General features: G+C 44.1%; 1 pseudogene; it reads right to left on the bottom strand.

Annotated features, from left to right (window-relative positions):
* Window positions 1-296: 296 nt before the first annotated feature.
* On the bottom strand, window positions 297-15,816 carry LOC147998082 (large ribosomal subunit protein eL19 pseudogene; annotated as a pseudogene).
* Window positions 15,817-16,057: the final 241 nt, after the last annotated feature.

Here is a 16,057-nt window from a genome sequence, read left to right as displayed (position 1 = left end):
CCAACAAGTTTGTACTTTTTTTTAAATCACAACAACTTCATATTCACCAGAAAAGTAAACTGGAATTTATGTTGTCTGCTTGGTATTTGTTCCTCTCTCTAGAGCGCTATTGTATTAGGGTTTCCAGAGAAACAGAAATGGCAGAATGAATACACATTTTCTTAGTTAGATTTCCATTGCTGTGAACAGACATCATAGCCAAGGTAACTCTTTTTTTATTTTAAGGCTTGTTTTACTTTAATGACTGATCATGTGAGGCCACAGTGAGATCACTATGCACAGACGTGAAGGAAGCTTCATTTATTGGTCTCTTCCTCTTTGGACAGAGTCTTGATGATCTCCTCCTTCTTGGTCTGGAAGCGCTCCTCCCACACGTTTTTGTGCTTCCTTGGTCTTAGACCTGCGAGCCTCAGCCTGGACATCCTGTAGCTTCTTGTGGGCCTCTTCTGCCTTCGGTTTGTGCATCTGCTACAAAAGAATCAATTGGGTTTCTGATACATTCCTTTTGACCTTCAGGTAAAGGCTGTGATATATATGGCGGTCAATCTTCTTAGATTCCCAGTATCTCCTGAGAAGCCGGTGCAGGATCCTCATCCTTCTCATCCAGGTCAACCTCTCAGGCACCCAAGTGTTGGCAGTACCCTTTCTCTTCCCTATGACCATATGCCTGTCCTTCAAGGTGTTTTTCTGGGAGCGAGCTTGAGAATGGGCAATTACAGGCTTCCAGATGATCAGGCTATCTTCAATCAGCTTCCTGATTAGGTGTAGGGAGTTGTCATTGGCAATTTTATTGTTCTCATTGGGGTCCAACTGGGCCTTCTTTTTAGCACAGTGGAGGACACTAGAGGCAAGCCTCTTGTAGCCTGAGCATGCTCATGGCTGCAAACGCAGCAGCCAAGGTAACTCTTATAAAGGACAAGATTACATTGCAGCTGGCTTACAGTTTCAGAGGTTCAGTCCAAATTCATCATTGTAGGAATCATGGGAGCATCCAGGCAGACTTGGTCCTGGAGAAGCCCAAATTCTTGATGCACAGGCAGCAGAAAGGGATTGTCTGGACCACGGAGCATAGTTTGAGTATATAAAAATCTCAAAACAAAGCCACCACAGTGTCAAACTTCCTCCAACAAGGTCACACCTACTCCAACAAGGCCACACGTACTCCAACAGGCCACACCCACTCCAACGAGGCCACACCTACTCCAACAATGCCACACCTACTCCAACAAGGACACACCCACTCCAACAAGGCCACACCCTCTCCAACAAGGCCACACCAATTCCAACAAGGCAACATCTACTCCAACAAGATGATACCTCCTAATAGTTCCACTCCTCATGGGTCAAGCATTCAAACACATGAGTCTAAGGTGGCCCACACCTATTCAAACCACCAAACACATTAAAAGGTAATTTGGCTTACAGGACACTGTCTGGATAATCTAACAATGGCTGTCTCATGCAAGGGTACTGAGAACCCCATCGGCTGCTCAGTCTATGATGCTTGATGGCTCAGCCATCTTAACCTGGTGCTGAAGGCACGTGAGTTTCCTGGATGTGTTGGTCTTCAGTCTACAATGAGATATCAGAGAAGGTGGATCGAATATTAGCAAAGGAATGCAGGAGCCACAGGAGAGATGAACTTGCCAGTTAGAGTGAAGGCAGGAAGACAAAAATCAAATCCGCCTTCTTTCACATTCTTAAATCTTGGTTGCCACCAGAAGGTCCCACCCACACCTACGGCAAATCTTCCTGATTCAGATAACCTGAACAAGAAAATCCCTCACAAGAGTGCCCAGATGCATGCATTTTAAATGAATTCACAGCCACTCAAGTCAGCAATCAATATTAGTGATCATGTCTGCCAACTCTCTCGTACAATTTATTTTTCTTGTTTGCTTTATATTTTGGGCCCGGGATTAAAAAAGCCATGCCACTTATATTCCTTAGTCTTGAAACATTCATCTGCTTTCTGTTCTCATTAGAAATCCAGAAGTACATTGTATGTTCACCACCCTCCTGGGTGATCCCTACCTCACCCAGAAACCAGCCAGGTTGCTGTCACTACAGTTTCAGAGACTGAATGGCTGATAATGAGGCTTCAAGTCCAACAGCAGAGCCCTGGCAAATTTACTGAAGCCAACTACCTGGCTTGTAGATGGTGCGTTCTGCCTATATTTTCCTGGGCTTAGAAGGTCCAGCAAGCTCTCTGGGGGTACTTTTTAAACATAGGTGCACCAAAACACAGAGGAGGAGTCCATCTTTATGACTGAAGTCACACCCTCCAAAGTGCTGCTTCCCAATGATGTCCTCTTTGGTGACGTCTTCCTAGGGGTGGGGTAGGGGAGAGATTTAGATCACAGCAACCTCTACCAATGGTGATGGTTCTCCTCCAGCTTGCACCAGCATTATCAGCCTTCTGTGTGGAGGCAGCACAGGCAATGTAAATCCCAAGCATGTCCCTGTTATGTCTCATTGGCCATAATGTCCCCTGTACCAAGAACCTCACCCTGCAACAGCTGCCCTTGTGTGCACCAGAGCTCAGCTTCCCTGATATCAGGCACCTGGGATCTACCTCTATCTCCTTTTAAACCCATTTGTTAGCTAAAGGATATGGGTCAGTAGGTAAACTGCTTGCTGTACATGCATGGAGACCTGAGATTGGATCCCCAGAGCCAACTTCCAAGTCTAAAGTGGTAGCATGCACTCTGACCCCAGAATCAGAGAGACAGAGACCTGGGGACCCCTGAAGTTCACCGACCACCCCAGAGTCAATGTTTTACTTAGGTTTATACTGTCATGAACGGACACCATAACCAAGGTAACTCTTATAAAGATAACATTTAATTGGGGTTGGCTTACTGGTTCAGAGGTTCAGTCCATTACCATCAAGGTGGGAACATGGCAGCATCCAGGCAGGCATAGTGCAGGAGGAGCTGAAAGTTCTACATCTTCATCTGATGGCTGCTACGAGAATACTGGCTTTCAGGTAGCTAGGATGAGGGTCTTAAAGTCCACACCAACAGTAACACACTCACTCCAACAAGGCCACATCCACTCCAACAAGGCCATACCTTCTAAAGCTGCCAGTCCCTGGGCTGAACATACACGCATACACATTCACGCAGGGACACAGGCACACAGTCGCGCACTCACGCAAACCATCACAGGCATCAGTTCGCAGATCCCAGTGAGAAAAGCCTACCTCAAAAACAAGACGGCACTGGCAAGATAGCTGAGCATGCAAGCACACTTGCCTTCAAGCCTGAGGATCTGAGTTCAATCCCTGAGACTCACCAGGTGGAAGATGGGACTGAATCCTACAACATGTCCCTTGGTCTCTACATATGTGTTGTAGCACGTATGTGTCTCCCCCGACTAAGTAAATATATTTTAAAGAGGATTGACATGCAAAATTGTCATCTGACCTCTACATGCATGTACATATACAAGTCACAAGTGTACACACACACACACACACACACACACACACACACACACACCACTTGTCTTGGAGACCAGTCTCATGTAGATGTTTTTCAAGATAATACTGGGCTTTGTGCAATTCTTGTTCTATTGTCAAAAGAGAGAAACATCTCTAATAGGACTGGTTATGCAGTAGGCTTTCCCATCTAACGAAATAGGAAATGGGAACGTTATGTTTCGCAATTTCAGGAAGAAAATCAATGAATTCTGCTCTGTGACTTTGCACGTTCCTAGTTATCATCAGAAGTGAGAGCCAGCCATTGCTGTCACCTGGTTAATTGGAAGTGCCAATATGACATTCAGATGGGACAGGGATGAAAGACAATCTGGTACTGCTCTACACACAAACCAACAGCTGTAGGGAGCCGTTCCCCACTTCATTTGGCATAATAGGGAAACATCAGAGGGAAAATGGCTTATGCCTCTTAAATAAGGAAAAGCTTATGGAGTTTCATAGGAAATAAGCTGACACAAGCTTGGGTTTTTGTTGATTCTTGTTTTGTGTGAGTGAAGACACAGATTTCAGCTTTCCCTAATAGGCTCTGGGTTGTCCTGAAGGTTTTAAAAGCTGTCACATGTTTCCTTTTAACATTCTCATCTCAATGATACGAATTCCCACCCTTTGAGTGTAATGCCTTTATGGTGCTTGAATCACTCTGGTCAGGCCATTAGTCCTAATAGTTACTTAATGTTTCTTTTTCAAACACACTGCCTGGGATGAGGGAGACAGCTTGGAGTGGAGCCTGAGGGACTGGACACAAGGTAAAAAAAAATAAGCATGGGTATAAGTTCTTGTACCAAGAGTTGGAGAATTCCTGGGATTTATTGCCAGCCCTTCTGGCCTATACTGGTCAGATTCAGGCCACAGGGAGAACCTGGGTCAAAAACAAGGTAAATTGGTCCTCTGGCCTGCATGTCACACGCATGAACACATACACACATAGCACATATGCATATATGCATACACACAAATGGGAAAACATGTTATTAAACATCCATGCATGTAATGAATTTTCCTCAGAAAACCCCCAGAGTACTTTCTTTAAAGAGGAGATTGTTGCAAAAACAGATGCAAGGGAAAAGAAGTTGTAATGGAAATGAGTTTGACAAACCTTCATTATATGGGAGATTCATGTAGATTTAGATTTTTTTCATACCTACTTTAATTAGGATTCTCAAATGATTAGAGCCCCCTTCTAGCCCACTGACCAAAGGTAGAGGAGAAAAGATGATAAATAGGGCAAGTGGATGTGTACCTGTTTAGAAGTAGTTCTTTGGGGCAAATCCAATCTTAGCTGTCAGGACACTGGCAGTCCAATCCAGTAGTGTCAGGATACCAATAGTCCAGTTAAAAAAAATGTCACCAAACACAAATCAGCACTGGTAGCACAATCTAGCAGAAACAGTCAGGCCTCCACCAAACTGCCACTAGTCAGCAGGACTGACCAAATCCAGCTGGAATACCAGGAGCTCTTTGCCACACCTCAATAAAGTGAAGGTCAGTGAGAATCAAGACCAAGGAGGGATTGCAAGACACCAATGCAAGCACCCCAAGCCCGGTAACCCTAAATCTCGTCTCTCTCTCTCTCTCTCTCTCTCTCTCTCTCTCTCTCTCTCTCTCTCTCTCTCTCTCTCATTCTCTCTTTCCTTCCCAGCTATTTGGGGCTAGCATCTTTATTCACCAATCAGAATGAACTGCAGGCAGGTTCCCAGACCCTAGGTGCAGACTTTCTCCTGCAAACTAATTTGGGGAACCCAATTAGTATTAGAAAACAAGCAGCTACAGTCTCCTCTTCCAAGGTGTGTCAACTTGACCACTGAAGGGAGTTGAGCCAGTGATTTAGGAAGAAAGCTAAGGTTGACCTCTGACATCCCATGCTTATGCAACCACAGACATGTATGTATTCATTTATTTAATTCCAGAGCAGGATATTGGAGTAGAAGGCAGGGAGAGTGGATCTGGTGACAAGTAGATAAAAGAGAAACAGGTATTTGTAATCAACACAGAGAGCTCCCTTCTTTCCTCTCAGAATAAAGAGAGGACAGCCAGAGTGTTCTCTGCCTATCTCTGTAGGGGCTTCTCAAGGGCAAACTCCAAATCTGCAGCGTTTCCCCCCAAGTCTTTGTTCCATGATGCGGCAGTGTGCATTAAGTTGTAAACAAAAACAAAACCAAAACAGCAAAATCCCCCAAATAGTTCTAAAAGTACCAAGAAAGGTTAAAAACCATCTTGCTTAACAAGAGACACCTGTTTATTCCTGTTTGATAAACGGTTGTTTCTCCAATAGTTAGGATTTTTTAAAATTATTATTAAACAAAATAGAAATAGAGTAGAAAGGACTAGAACGAGATAAGAAGCGGTTGCTGGTCCTCTGCGTAAACGCTAGGTAGAATCAGGCAAATTTTAATTCTGGGAAAGCTCAGGTTTGACAATGCGGGATGTTTGTTATTTCATGGTTTCTCGTGAACTCATCGGAACTTTGGTTTTGCATACGTGCACTGAGGCAGCCTTCTGTCTTGGACCTGTGTGGTGTTTTGCATGCCCAGGGTGCCCTTCATACCTCAGACAAATACACTCAGGATTCTGTCAGGTGCTAAGCACAGGTTGGTGATAGTACCACATGGTTCTCTCTTTGGTGAGTCTGAGAGAGAACGGGTCAGGGGTCAGCTAATAATACAGACCCTTTCATGCAAGTGACAGCTTTACAATGTTTTATTTATTAAGAAATGATAATTTAATTAATTAGTTAATTAATTAATTAGTTAATTAATTAATTAGTGTGTGTGTGTGTGTGTGTGTGTGTGTGTGTGTTAGAGCTTGCAAATGCACATGTGTGGAACTCAGGTCCTCAGGCCTGGCAGCAAGGTCCTTGACCTGTTGAGCATCTTACCAGCCTGGAGCAAAATGCTGACCAAAGGAGGCAGTGGGCCTTGAATGAAGTGTTTTCTTTTTCTTTTCTTTTTTTTTTTTTTTTCGAAGCTGGGGATCGAACCCAGGACCATGTGCTTTCTAGGCAAGCGTTCTACCACTGAGCCAAATCCCCAACCTCAGGTGTTTTCTATTTAATCTCTTTTAGTATTCTTTGAGAATTTATATAGATGCCTGTAAGGCATATTTGTTCAAATCCAACCCTTCATTCCCTCCCTTCCAATTCCCTTGTTGAAAAGTCTGTGTTACAGGAAGTGTCTAGAGAAGTGTGGATTTTTTGGAAGCCCTGGGTCAGGTCTGTGCTGTTCACATCAGCCCTTCAGGAAGACCTGGTGATTAGTGGGACCATTAGTCACTTAGTGGGTGGGAAATGCCCCATTATTTCCCTTTTAAATATCTAACTAGGCCCAGTGGCAGGCAGAGTCTTATCACTGCAGAAAAGCCTTCAGTCCCTTGACACCTGTCCCCAGCCAAGTGCCAAACCAAGAGGGCTCTTGTGTTTGGTGAGGATTGTTCCGGTGTGCTCTGGGATTTCTGCATTTGCTCGAGGACTCTGGGTGTTGGTGTGACTCAGACAGCATAGGGCTCCTGGCTTCTCTGGATTTCCATGAGAGAACTCCAGTCCTTCTGCAGACTTGTTGGACAGGGTGTCAGTACTGCTATTTGTGTTCCCATTAGGGGCTGATTACTACTCTGGCTCATTATCTTCTCACTGGAGTCTGGCCTCCAAGGTTTGCCGTTCAGACTCTTTGTCTTTACTTCAGGGTGGGAGCATAGACCAGGTCTTAGCAGAAAAGATGCTGTGCCTCTGAGTCGAGGGAGAGTGTGAACTTGGGACAACTGCAGCTTTGTCTGATGTTTGATGTCTGGATTTGCCTTCCCTGAGATTCCCCCCCCCCCAATCCCTGCTACTTCCTTTCTTTGCCCTCCCTTCCTGTCCTCCATCCTTCCCCACTTCTTTTCCATGGTGAAGACTATTGCTTCATAACATCTTATTATTAGAGATAACAGAGGCAAAGACATTGGAACTTGTAGTCACATGACTTCACATAGGAGACAAAGATACTCAACATTCCAGGTAAAGAGGTTGGTCCCTGCTTCCCTCTGGTGCTCCCCGTCACTTTCTTGTATAGTTTGAATGTGAAATGCTCCTCAGAGACTGTAAACGCAGAAACACAGCTCTCACCTTAAGGAACTATAGATGATTTATTCTGGAGCCATGTAGAGTGATCATGGTCCAGGAACACAAATTTAGGTTAGTGTCGATGCAGTTTCATAAATTTTCATAGTTTTACAGAACACAGAAAGTTATAATCCAAGGAAAATGAAAATACGTTGGTGGGCACACAAGCAAGGCAGTTAAAGCAAATTGGGGGGATCTTTTCTATGTCCTCACTATGCTATCTGATAACATTCTTAGCATTTAAATTGTTGATACCTAGTGATTTACTAAGTTAGTAGATTCCAAAAAGTTCTTTTTAATCTATGACATAGATTAGTTTTGACAAAGAGGTAGGCAAACAATTCTGGGGACTAAAACTATAAGGTAAGGAGACTCTGGATCAGCAACATTCCAACATCTCCTCACCACTGCAGTTCTAACCAGCCAGTCAGCTTTCACAGACAGTTTCTTCCTAGAAATTCTCGTTTAAAGGGCACACATGTTTAAACAGTTGGACCTCAGTTGCTGCCACCAATTTGCGAAGGGATTGTGGAACATCTTTGACAGTGGGACAAGCTGGCAGCCATAGAGCCACAGAGACAGACTGCCAGATTCATGGCCTGCCTGTCCCTGACTCCAGCCTGGTTGTCTCTATGGTGGGAGCTCGGTGTACAGTGGCAGCCTATTTTTTCTTCTGTCAGGTACTTTGTTACGACAGTAAGGGAACTAATTAGCAAAGTTAATAGCAGTTCAACTAACTAGAAGCAGTATTGAGAGCCAAGGGTACTGTTCTGGCTTTGTGCAGGGTGAAGAGTTGGTGAAGATCCTGTTGTCCCTTTCAGAATGATGAGTTGACATCTTTACATGCAAAAGTCTGTGTGTGTTATTGATTGGAAGGCAGGGCCTTACTCATTGTAGCCGAGTGAAGCTGATCCCATATGGACTGGAGTTGGCTCCCGCTCCATTGCTGTTGACTTCTGAGCCCATGAGAAGAATGAGAAGCAGAGGAGGTCACTATGTGACAAAAGAGGCATAGATGGATGATGTGTCCACAAGCCAAAGGGTGGTGGCATCCTGTAAAAACAAGGGGAGGGGCAGGTAGCTCTCTCTCTCTCTCTCTCTCTCTCTCTCTCTCTGTTTGTGTGTGCGTGTGTGTGTGTGTGTGTGTGTGTGTGTGTGTTTGTGTGCGTCCACATGCAGAGCCCTACTGAGTCTTAGGCTCCAGACATTCACCTTACAGAATGCTGAGAGGATGTGCATCTGTTGTGATATCCCCCATGTATGGCCATGTGTTGTAGCCACTTTAGGGCAAACACACTGAACCCCTTGCTGCTCTCAACTTGGCCCAAGCCCAGTGGGGATCAAATGGCCACACAGAAGGGAGATGCTTGATCTGAGATAACCCCTGTAGATCGTGTCATAGCTCTCAGCTCTCTGGGTTGAGTATTTGTATATCCCAGGGCCCATTTGTAGTCTGGACCCTGTGCTTAAACAAGTGCTATTCTTGATAGGATGAGCAGTCAGCTCTTAGTGGGATGTCTCCTGTTGGAGCCACTGCTGTAGCTTCTTCTGGGACAGTGTCACTTAATGTGTGGGACTCTTTCTGTCTTCGTGCTAGACACAAGGTAAATCTGCTCAGCCCCAGGACTGCTCAGTGTGGGTCTCCTTCCTCTTCTTCTGTTTATCACAATCTGAGTATTCAGGATGGGCCTTTATGTTCAGAGCTGGGAGTACTGTTCTCTGCCAGGCGAGCCTCTCTTCTCTCCACTTCCCCAAACTTCATGCTTCATTCATGTCAGCATAGAGGAGACACGGCTGATCGTGTAGGACGTCCTTCTTAACTCCCCTGGAGCTTGTCAGAGCTGCTTAGAGGGGAAGAACTTGTGGATTTCTGCCTGCAAATGCAGGTCCACTCTGTGGAGAAGGGAGGGGGCAACAGCCTGAGGTGTAGAACTGAGCCCAGTCTGCTCCGAGCTCCCTTGTGTTTCCGGTGCATCTTCATTACACAGTATTGTTTGCTCAACTCAGTTTCCGGTAGTATCACTCTGGGCCCCCTTTGCATGTGGTTTGAAATTTTGAGCTAATGCTAAAGTAACCTCTGGAAAGGGGTGGAGCTGGGAGATGTGGTTTCTTCTATTCAAGTAAATCAGAACTCCATAAGCAGTGGGCGAGGTTGTTGCAAGTTTAGGTATTTTCCTCTCTGAGTTTCTTTTATCTTCTTCTTTGAGGCCAGGAAGTTGAGCACGGATCCTGACTGTTTCACACTGCACACCTTAGGTCTTAGGATGTGCTGCTGGGGAAACAACAGCCATACTCTACAACACACCCTCCCTTAGCATGGGACCTTGGGAGACATTTGGTATCCAAGGGACAGCACTCAGCAAGAATATTCTTTGCTCTGGATTTAGTTACATTTACTGTATGAATGCTGAATTACATTGACAGAATGAATGTTGTTTCAGGACCTCTGGACATTATTTTTTCATGGGTTGTGTTGGGAATCCATTGGAATTGAAGCATTCCCTTCAGGAGGGAAGAAGAAAGCTCAGAGGAATCAGGAAGCTTAAAAAACCTATAAGGCGCCCAGACCTGGTGAGAGAGAGACCCAACCGCCTGGTCAGGTGGGCACTCCTGAGGCTGCAGAGCGGAAGAGACCACCAACACTGCTCACACCTGCCCACATCCCTGGCCCAAGAGGAAACTGTATAAGGCCTCTGGGCTCCCGTGGGGGAGGGCCCAGGAGCGGCAGGACACCTGCCTGAGACACCGCCGGAACCTGAAAGAAACAGACCGGATAAACAGTTCTCTGCACCCAAATCCCGTGGGAGGGAGAGCTAAACCTTCAGAGAGGCAGACAAGCCTGGGAAACCAGAAGAGACTGCTCCCTGCACACACATCTCGGACGCCAGAGGAAAAAGCCAAAGACCATCTGGAACCCTGGTGCACTGAAGCTCCCGGAAGGGGCGGCACAGGTCTTCCTGGTTGCTGCCGCTGCAGAGAGCCCCTGGGCAGCACCCCACGAGCGAACCTGAGCCTCGGGACCACAGGTAAGACCAAATTTTCTGCTGCAAGAAAGCTGCCTGGTGAACTCAAGACACAGGCCCACAGGAACAGCTGAAGACCTGTAGAGAGGAAAAACTACACACCCGAAAGCAGAACACTCTGTCCCCATAACTGACTGAAAGAGAGGAAAACAGGTCTACAGCACTCCTGACACACAGGCTTATAGGACAGTCTAGCCACTGTCAGAAATAGCAGAACAAAGTAACACTAGAGATAATCTGATGGCGAGAGGCAAGCGCAGGAATCCAAGCAACAGAAACCAAGACTACATGCCATCATCGGAGCCCAATTCTCCCACCAAAACAAACATGGAATATCCAAACACACCAGAAAAGCAAGATCTAGTTTCAAAATCATATTTGATAATGATGCTGGAGGACTTCAAGAAAGACATGAACACACTTAGGGAAACACAGGAAAACATTAATAAACAAGTAGAAGCCTACAGAGAGGAATCGCAAAAATCCCTGAAAGAATTCCAGGAAAACACAATCAAACAGTTGAAGGAATTAAAAATGGAAATAGAAGCAATCAAGAAAGAACACATGGAAAAAACCCTGGATATAGAAAACCAAAAGAAGAGACAAGGAGCTGTAGATACAAGCTTCACCAACAGAATACAAGAGATTGAAGAGAGAATCTCAGGAGCAGAAGATTCCATAGAAATCATTGACTCAACTGTCAAAGATAATGTAAAGCGGAAAAAGCTACTGGTCCAAAACATACAGGAAATCCAGGACTCAATGAGAAGATCAAACCTAAGGATAATAGGTATAGAAGAGAGTGAAGACTCCCAGCTCAAAGGACCAGTAAATATCTTCAACAAAATCATAGAAGAAAACTTCCCTAACCTAAAAAAAGAGATACTCATAGACATACAAGAAGCCTACAGGACTCCAAATAGATTGGACCAGAAAAGAAACACCTCCCGTCACATAATTGTCAAAACACCAAACGCACAAAATAAAGAAAGAATATTAAAAGCAGTAAGGGAAAAAGGTCAAGTAACATATAAAGGGAGACCTATCAGAATCACACCAGACTTCTCGCCAGAAACTATGAAGGCCAGAAGATCCTGGACTGATGTCATACAGACCTTAAGAGAACACAAATGCCAGCCCAGGTTACTGTATCCAGCAAAACTCTCAATTAACATTGATGGAGAAACCAAGATATTCCATGACAAAACCAAATTTACACAATATGTTTCTACAAATCCAGCACTACAAAGGATAATAAATGGTAAAGCCCAACATAAGGAGGCAAGCTATACCCTAGAAGAAGCAAGAAACTAATCGTCTTGGCAACAAAACAAAGAGAATGAAAGCACACAAACATAACCTCACATCCAAATATGAATATAAAGGGAAACAATAATCACTATTCCTTAATATCTCTCAATATCAATGGCCTCAACTCCCCAATAAAAAGACATAGATTAACAAATGGATACGCAACGAGGACCCTGCATTCTGCTGCCTACAGGAAACACACCTCAGAGACAAAGACAGACACTACCTCAGAGTGAAAGGCTGGAAAACAACTTTCCAAGCAAATGGTCAGAAGAAACAAGCTGGAGTAGCCATTCTAATATCAAATAAAATCAATTTCCAACTAAAAGTCATCAAAAAAGATAAGGAAGGACACTTCATATTCATCAAAGGAAAAATCCACCAAGATGAACTCTCAATCCTAAATATCTATGCCCCAAATACAAGGGCTCCTACATACGTAAAAGAAACCTTACTAAAGCTCAAAACACACATTGCACCTTACACAATAATAGTGGGAGATTTCAACACCCCACTCTCATCGATGGACAGATCATGGAAACAGAAATTAAACAGTGATGTCGAGAGACTAAGAGAAGTCATGAGCCAAATGGACTTAACGGATATTTATAGAACATTCTATCCTAAAGCAAAAGGATATACCTTCTTCTCAGCTCCTCATGGTACTTTCTCCAAAATTGACCATATAATTGGTCAAAAAACGGGCCTCAACAGGTACAGAAAGATAGAAATAATCCCATGCGTGCTATCGGACCACCACGGCCTAAAACTGGTCTTCAATAACAATAAGGGAAGAATGCCCACATATACGTGGAAATTGAACAATGCTCTACTCAATGATAACCTGGTCAAGGAAGAAATAAAGAAAGAAATTAAAAACTTTTTAGAATTTAATGAAAATGAAGATACAACATACTCAAACTTATGGGAAGGAAGGATGTTCGTCATCCTTGCCCCTCATCCCTGCACCTCTGTTCTGGTCCGTATACCACCAGGTAGGAAGCCATCCTACAATCCATATCTACACTGGTTTACTGGCCAGATCCATAATTCAGGAACCTACAGCACTACAATGACTTCACTGGCTGCAGGGAGGACACAGCCAGTACAAAAGTTGCTTAAAGTTAAAGGAGAACTATCACTCATGTAGGGAGATGAACTTAACACTCTCCAGGAGCTTTGAGAGCTCAGGCATCCTGGGATCCACAATTCTTGCTTCAGGACTCAGCAAAGTTCGATCAAATGAAGTCATTAGTCAGAGCTGCCTTCCTTGCTAACTGAGGTGCCCTTCTTTTATTTTCTGCCACAACGAAATTAACACTTAATTACGGTGGCATGCTTTTCATCTTGAGATACACAGTGCTAACCCATGAAGGCACAGGGAAAACATAAACATCTGTTTCCACCTCTCTGCTGGAATAGGATGTTTGCTTCCTCTGGGGAAGTTGTGAGTTCCCCTGTAAAACAGGTTATGTTCTGAAAGGGAAGGAGGGGGGGGCTCCAATCTGTTCTATAGTAGTTGCATTCAAATAAAATGCTTTCTATTTATCTTATTTTTCTGTCTGCCTGGCTGTCTATCTTATCTATCTAATCTATCATTTGTCTATCATCTATCACCCATTTATCCATCCATCCATCTTCTTACTATTTATCTATCTGTCTATTATCTAACTGTCTATTATCTATCATTTGTTTATCTCTCTATCTATAATTTGCCTATTTACTATCCATCTGGCATTTTTTTTATCTAATTTCTATCATCTATTTATCTTAGGTGTGTGCATGGGTGTGTGTAGATGCATATGTGTGCAGATGTGTGTATATGTCTCCACATTCAGGTAGAGTCAGAGAACAACCTCAGGCCCCATCCTTAGACATGGTCTGTCTTTTTGAGACAAGGTCTCTAATTGTCCAGGAGCTTACCAATCATGCCAGCTGTGCTGGTCAGCAGATCCTGGGGATCCTGTCCTTGTTTTCCCAACTGGCATTAGGAGTTTCTCCACTCACATTTTGATGTGGGTTCTGAGAATCATACCCAGGTCTTCATAGTTATGAGGTATCCTGGTTACTTTTCACTGACATCTTGACATAACTTTGAAGAGACTTGACATAGAGTCACCTGGGTAGAGAGAACCTCAACTGAAGAGCTGCCTCCATCAGATTGGCTTGTGGCCTAAGGTGTGAGAGACTGTCTCGACTGACAGTTGATGAAGCTGGGCCCAGCCCACTGTGGGTGTCATCATTCCTAGGCCAGGGTGTCTGGGCTTAATGAGAACGCCAACTAAGAATGGGCTAGTGAGTAAGGCTGTGAGCAGTATTCCTTTGTAATTCTATCCTCGAGTTCCTGTCTGACTGCAACAAAAGCTGGTAAGCCAAAGTCAAAGACAAAGAAATGTTTTCCTTGTACAAGTTGTTTTTGGCTAGAGTGTTTTATCACAACTGTAGAGAGGCAGACTAATATGTCAGGCAGACACTTTACTGACCTAGTGACCTTCTTATTTGCAATCATGCATTTTAAAAGAATAAGCTTTAGGAATGGGTACCAAATGGCTGAATCTTTCTAGGGTGAATACAGAAATCAGATTCCACAAAACTAGTAATATATATATATGTAAGTATGTATATGTGTGATATATATACATATATATGTGTGTGTATGTATTGTATATATATAGTATACTGTATATATACAGTATAAAGATATCACATGTGTAAAACTAAGTGCACACACGCTAATATGTATATGTGTATTTTAAAAATTATCAGTGCGTTCTTGGTATGTATGCTTATGTGTGCATGCATGCATGTGTGACATGTTCTTGGTATGCATATGTCTGCGGATATATGTGTCATGCATGTCTGTATGCATGTAAGTGTATGTCTGTGTTGATGCTACTTAGACTTGTCTTTCACGCCGTAACCGGCCTTCTTCTCAGTGTCACTTAGATAGAGCTGGGTGACTTCTCTTTCTGGTAGGAAATGATTGACCAAAAGTGAATATGATCATAGACTGGAGACCCCAGTAGAGTTCATACACACATGGTGGGAGTGGCTCTGTACACAATTAGAAGCAGGTACTCACGTCTCTGACCTCTTGTCTATGATCCAGAGAAGAACACATTTCCTCTATTCTCTCCTGCCCTGGTTTCCATGAAGTGTCCTCCTGCTGCCCCTCAGAGTTGCTGGTAGGACGCTCCCTGCCTGTTGCCACAAGAGACAGATCTGCACCAGGAGAAGCCCAAGGGGGCACAGCAGGTATCTTCTGGTCCCAAAAACAAGGTTAACTCCAGCACTCCTGCTGATCACGTAACAGAGCTGTGCTGTCAGTTGTGGGGGTATAATTGATCTTTCTCACCTGCCTTGTTAACCTTGGGCCATTATCGTTCTGGTCCAGGCTTTAGATTACAGCGAGTTTTGCTACTACCTTGCCCTGGGAGAGAGCCAAAAATTTTTTAGTAGATATTATTAAAAGGCTTTTAATCCATGAACACATAACCAGCTGAAATGGGCTGAAAGTGCCATTGTGACTGAACGGAGGGTGTGTGAGGCATCTTTATCTAATAAGCACCATTTGCCATAATAAAGGTTTCAAATCAAAGCTGATGAGTCAAGTTCTTTTCTTTAAATGTGCTTCTGCCAATAGCTCTACACATCCGTAACCCATTTTACTGCCGTCTCTTCTACGGAGTTCAGAGGCCAAGGCTTTCTATTCTCACCAATGTCCCAACAGACTCAGTACTGATTCCTTTGGGCTCTCCGTGGAAGGCTAATTTAAAGCCTAAACCCGAAGTCACCCTTTGGTCGGGGGGTTGTGTGGGGTTCAATGTCCTCACTTCTGTGTCCAGCTTGCGCTCAGTTCTCACATCACGTTCTCTTATCCGCATGCTCGCCCACCCCGAATCATTTCAGACAATGTTGTACCGCTTCATTTTTCCTAGGTGGGGCTTCTGTTCTCTTCTTGTCTCTTGGGCTTCACAGAAAGGGTCTCACCCACAAGTCCTCTGAAATAATTGAGAAGGTATAGCACATCGTTGGGTGACCAGCAGGGGTTTGCAGAGCTAACAGGCACAGCGGAAGAAATATTGGTAAGATTTATTAAGTCATGAAGTAGTCCCGGGACTAATA

This window comes from Rattus norvegicus, chromosome Y (genome assembly GCF_021556685.1).
Source record: "Rattus norvegicus strain SHRSP/BbbUtx chromosome Y, alternate assembly SHRSP_T2T, whole genome shotgun sequence".
Classification (NCBI taxonomy): Eukaryota; Metazoa; Chordata; class Mammalia; order Rodentia; family Muridae; genus Rattus; species Rattus norvegicus.
Note: the sequence above shows the minus strand (reverse complement) of the source record. Positions and strands in the feature narration are given on the sequence as shown.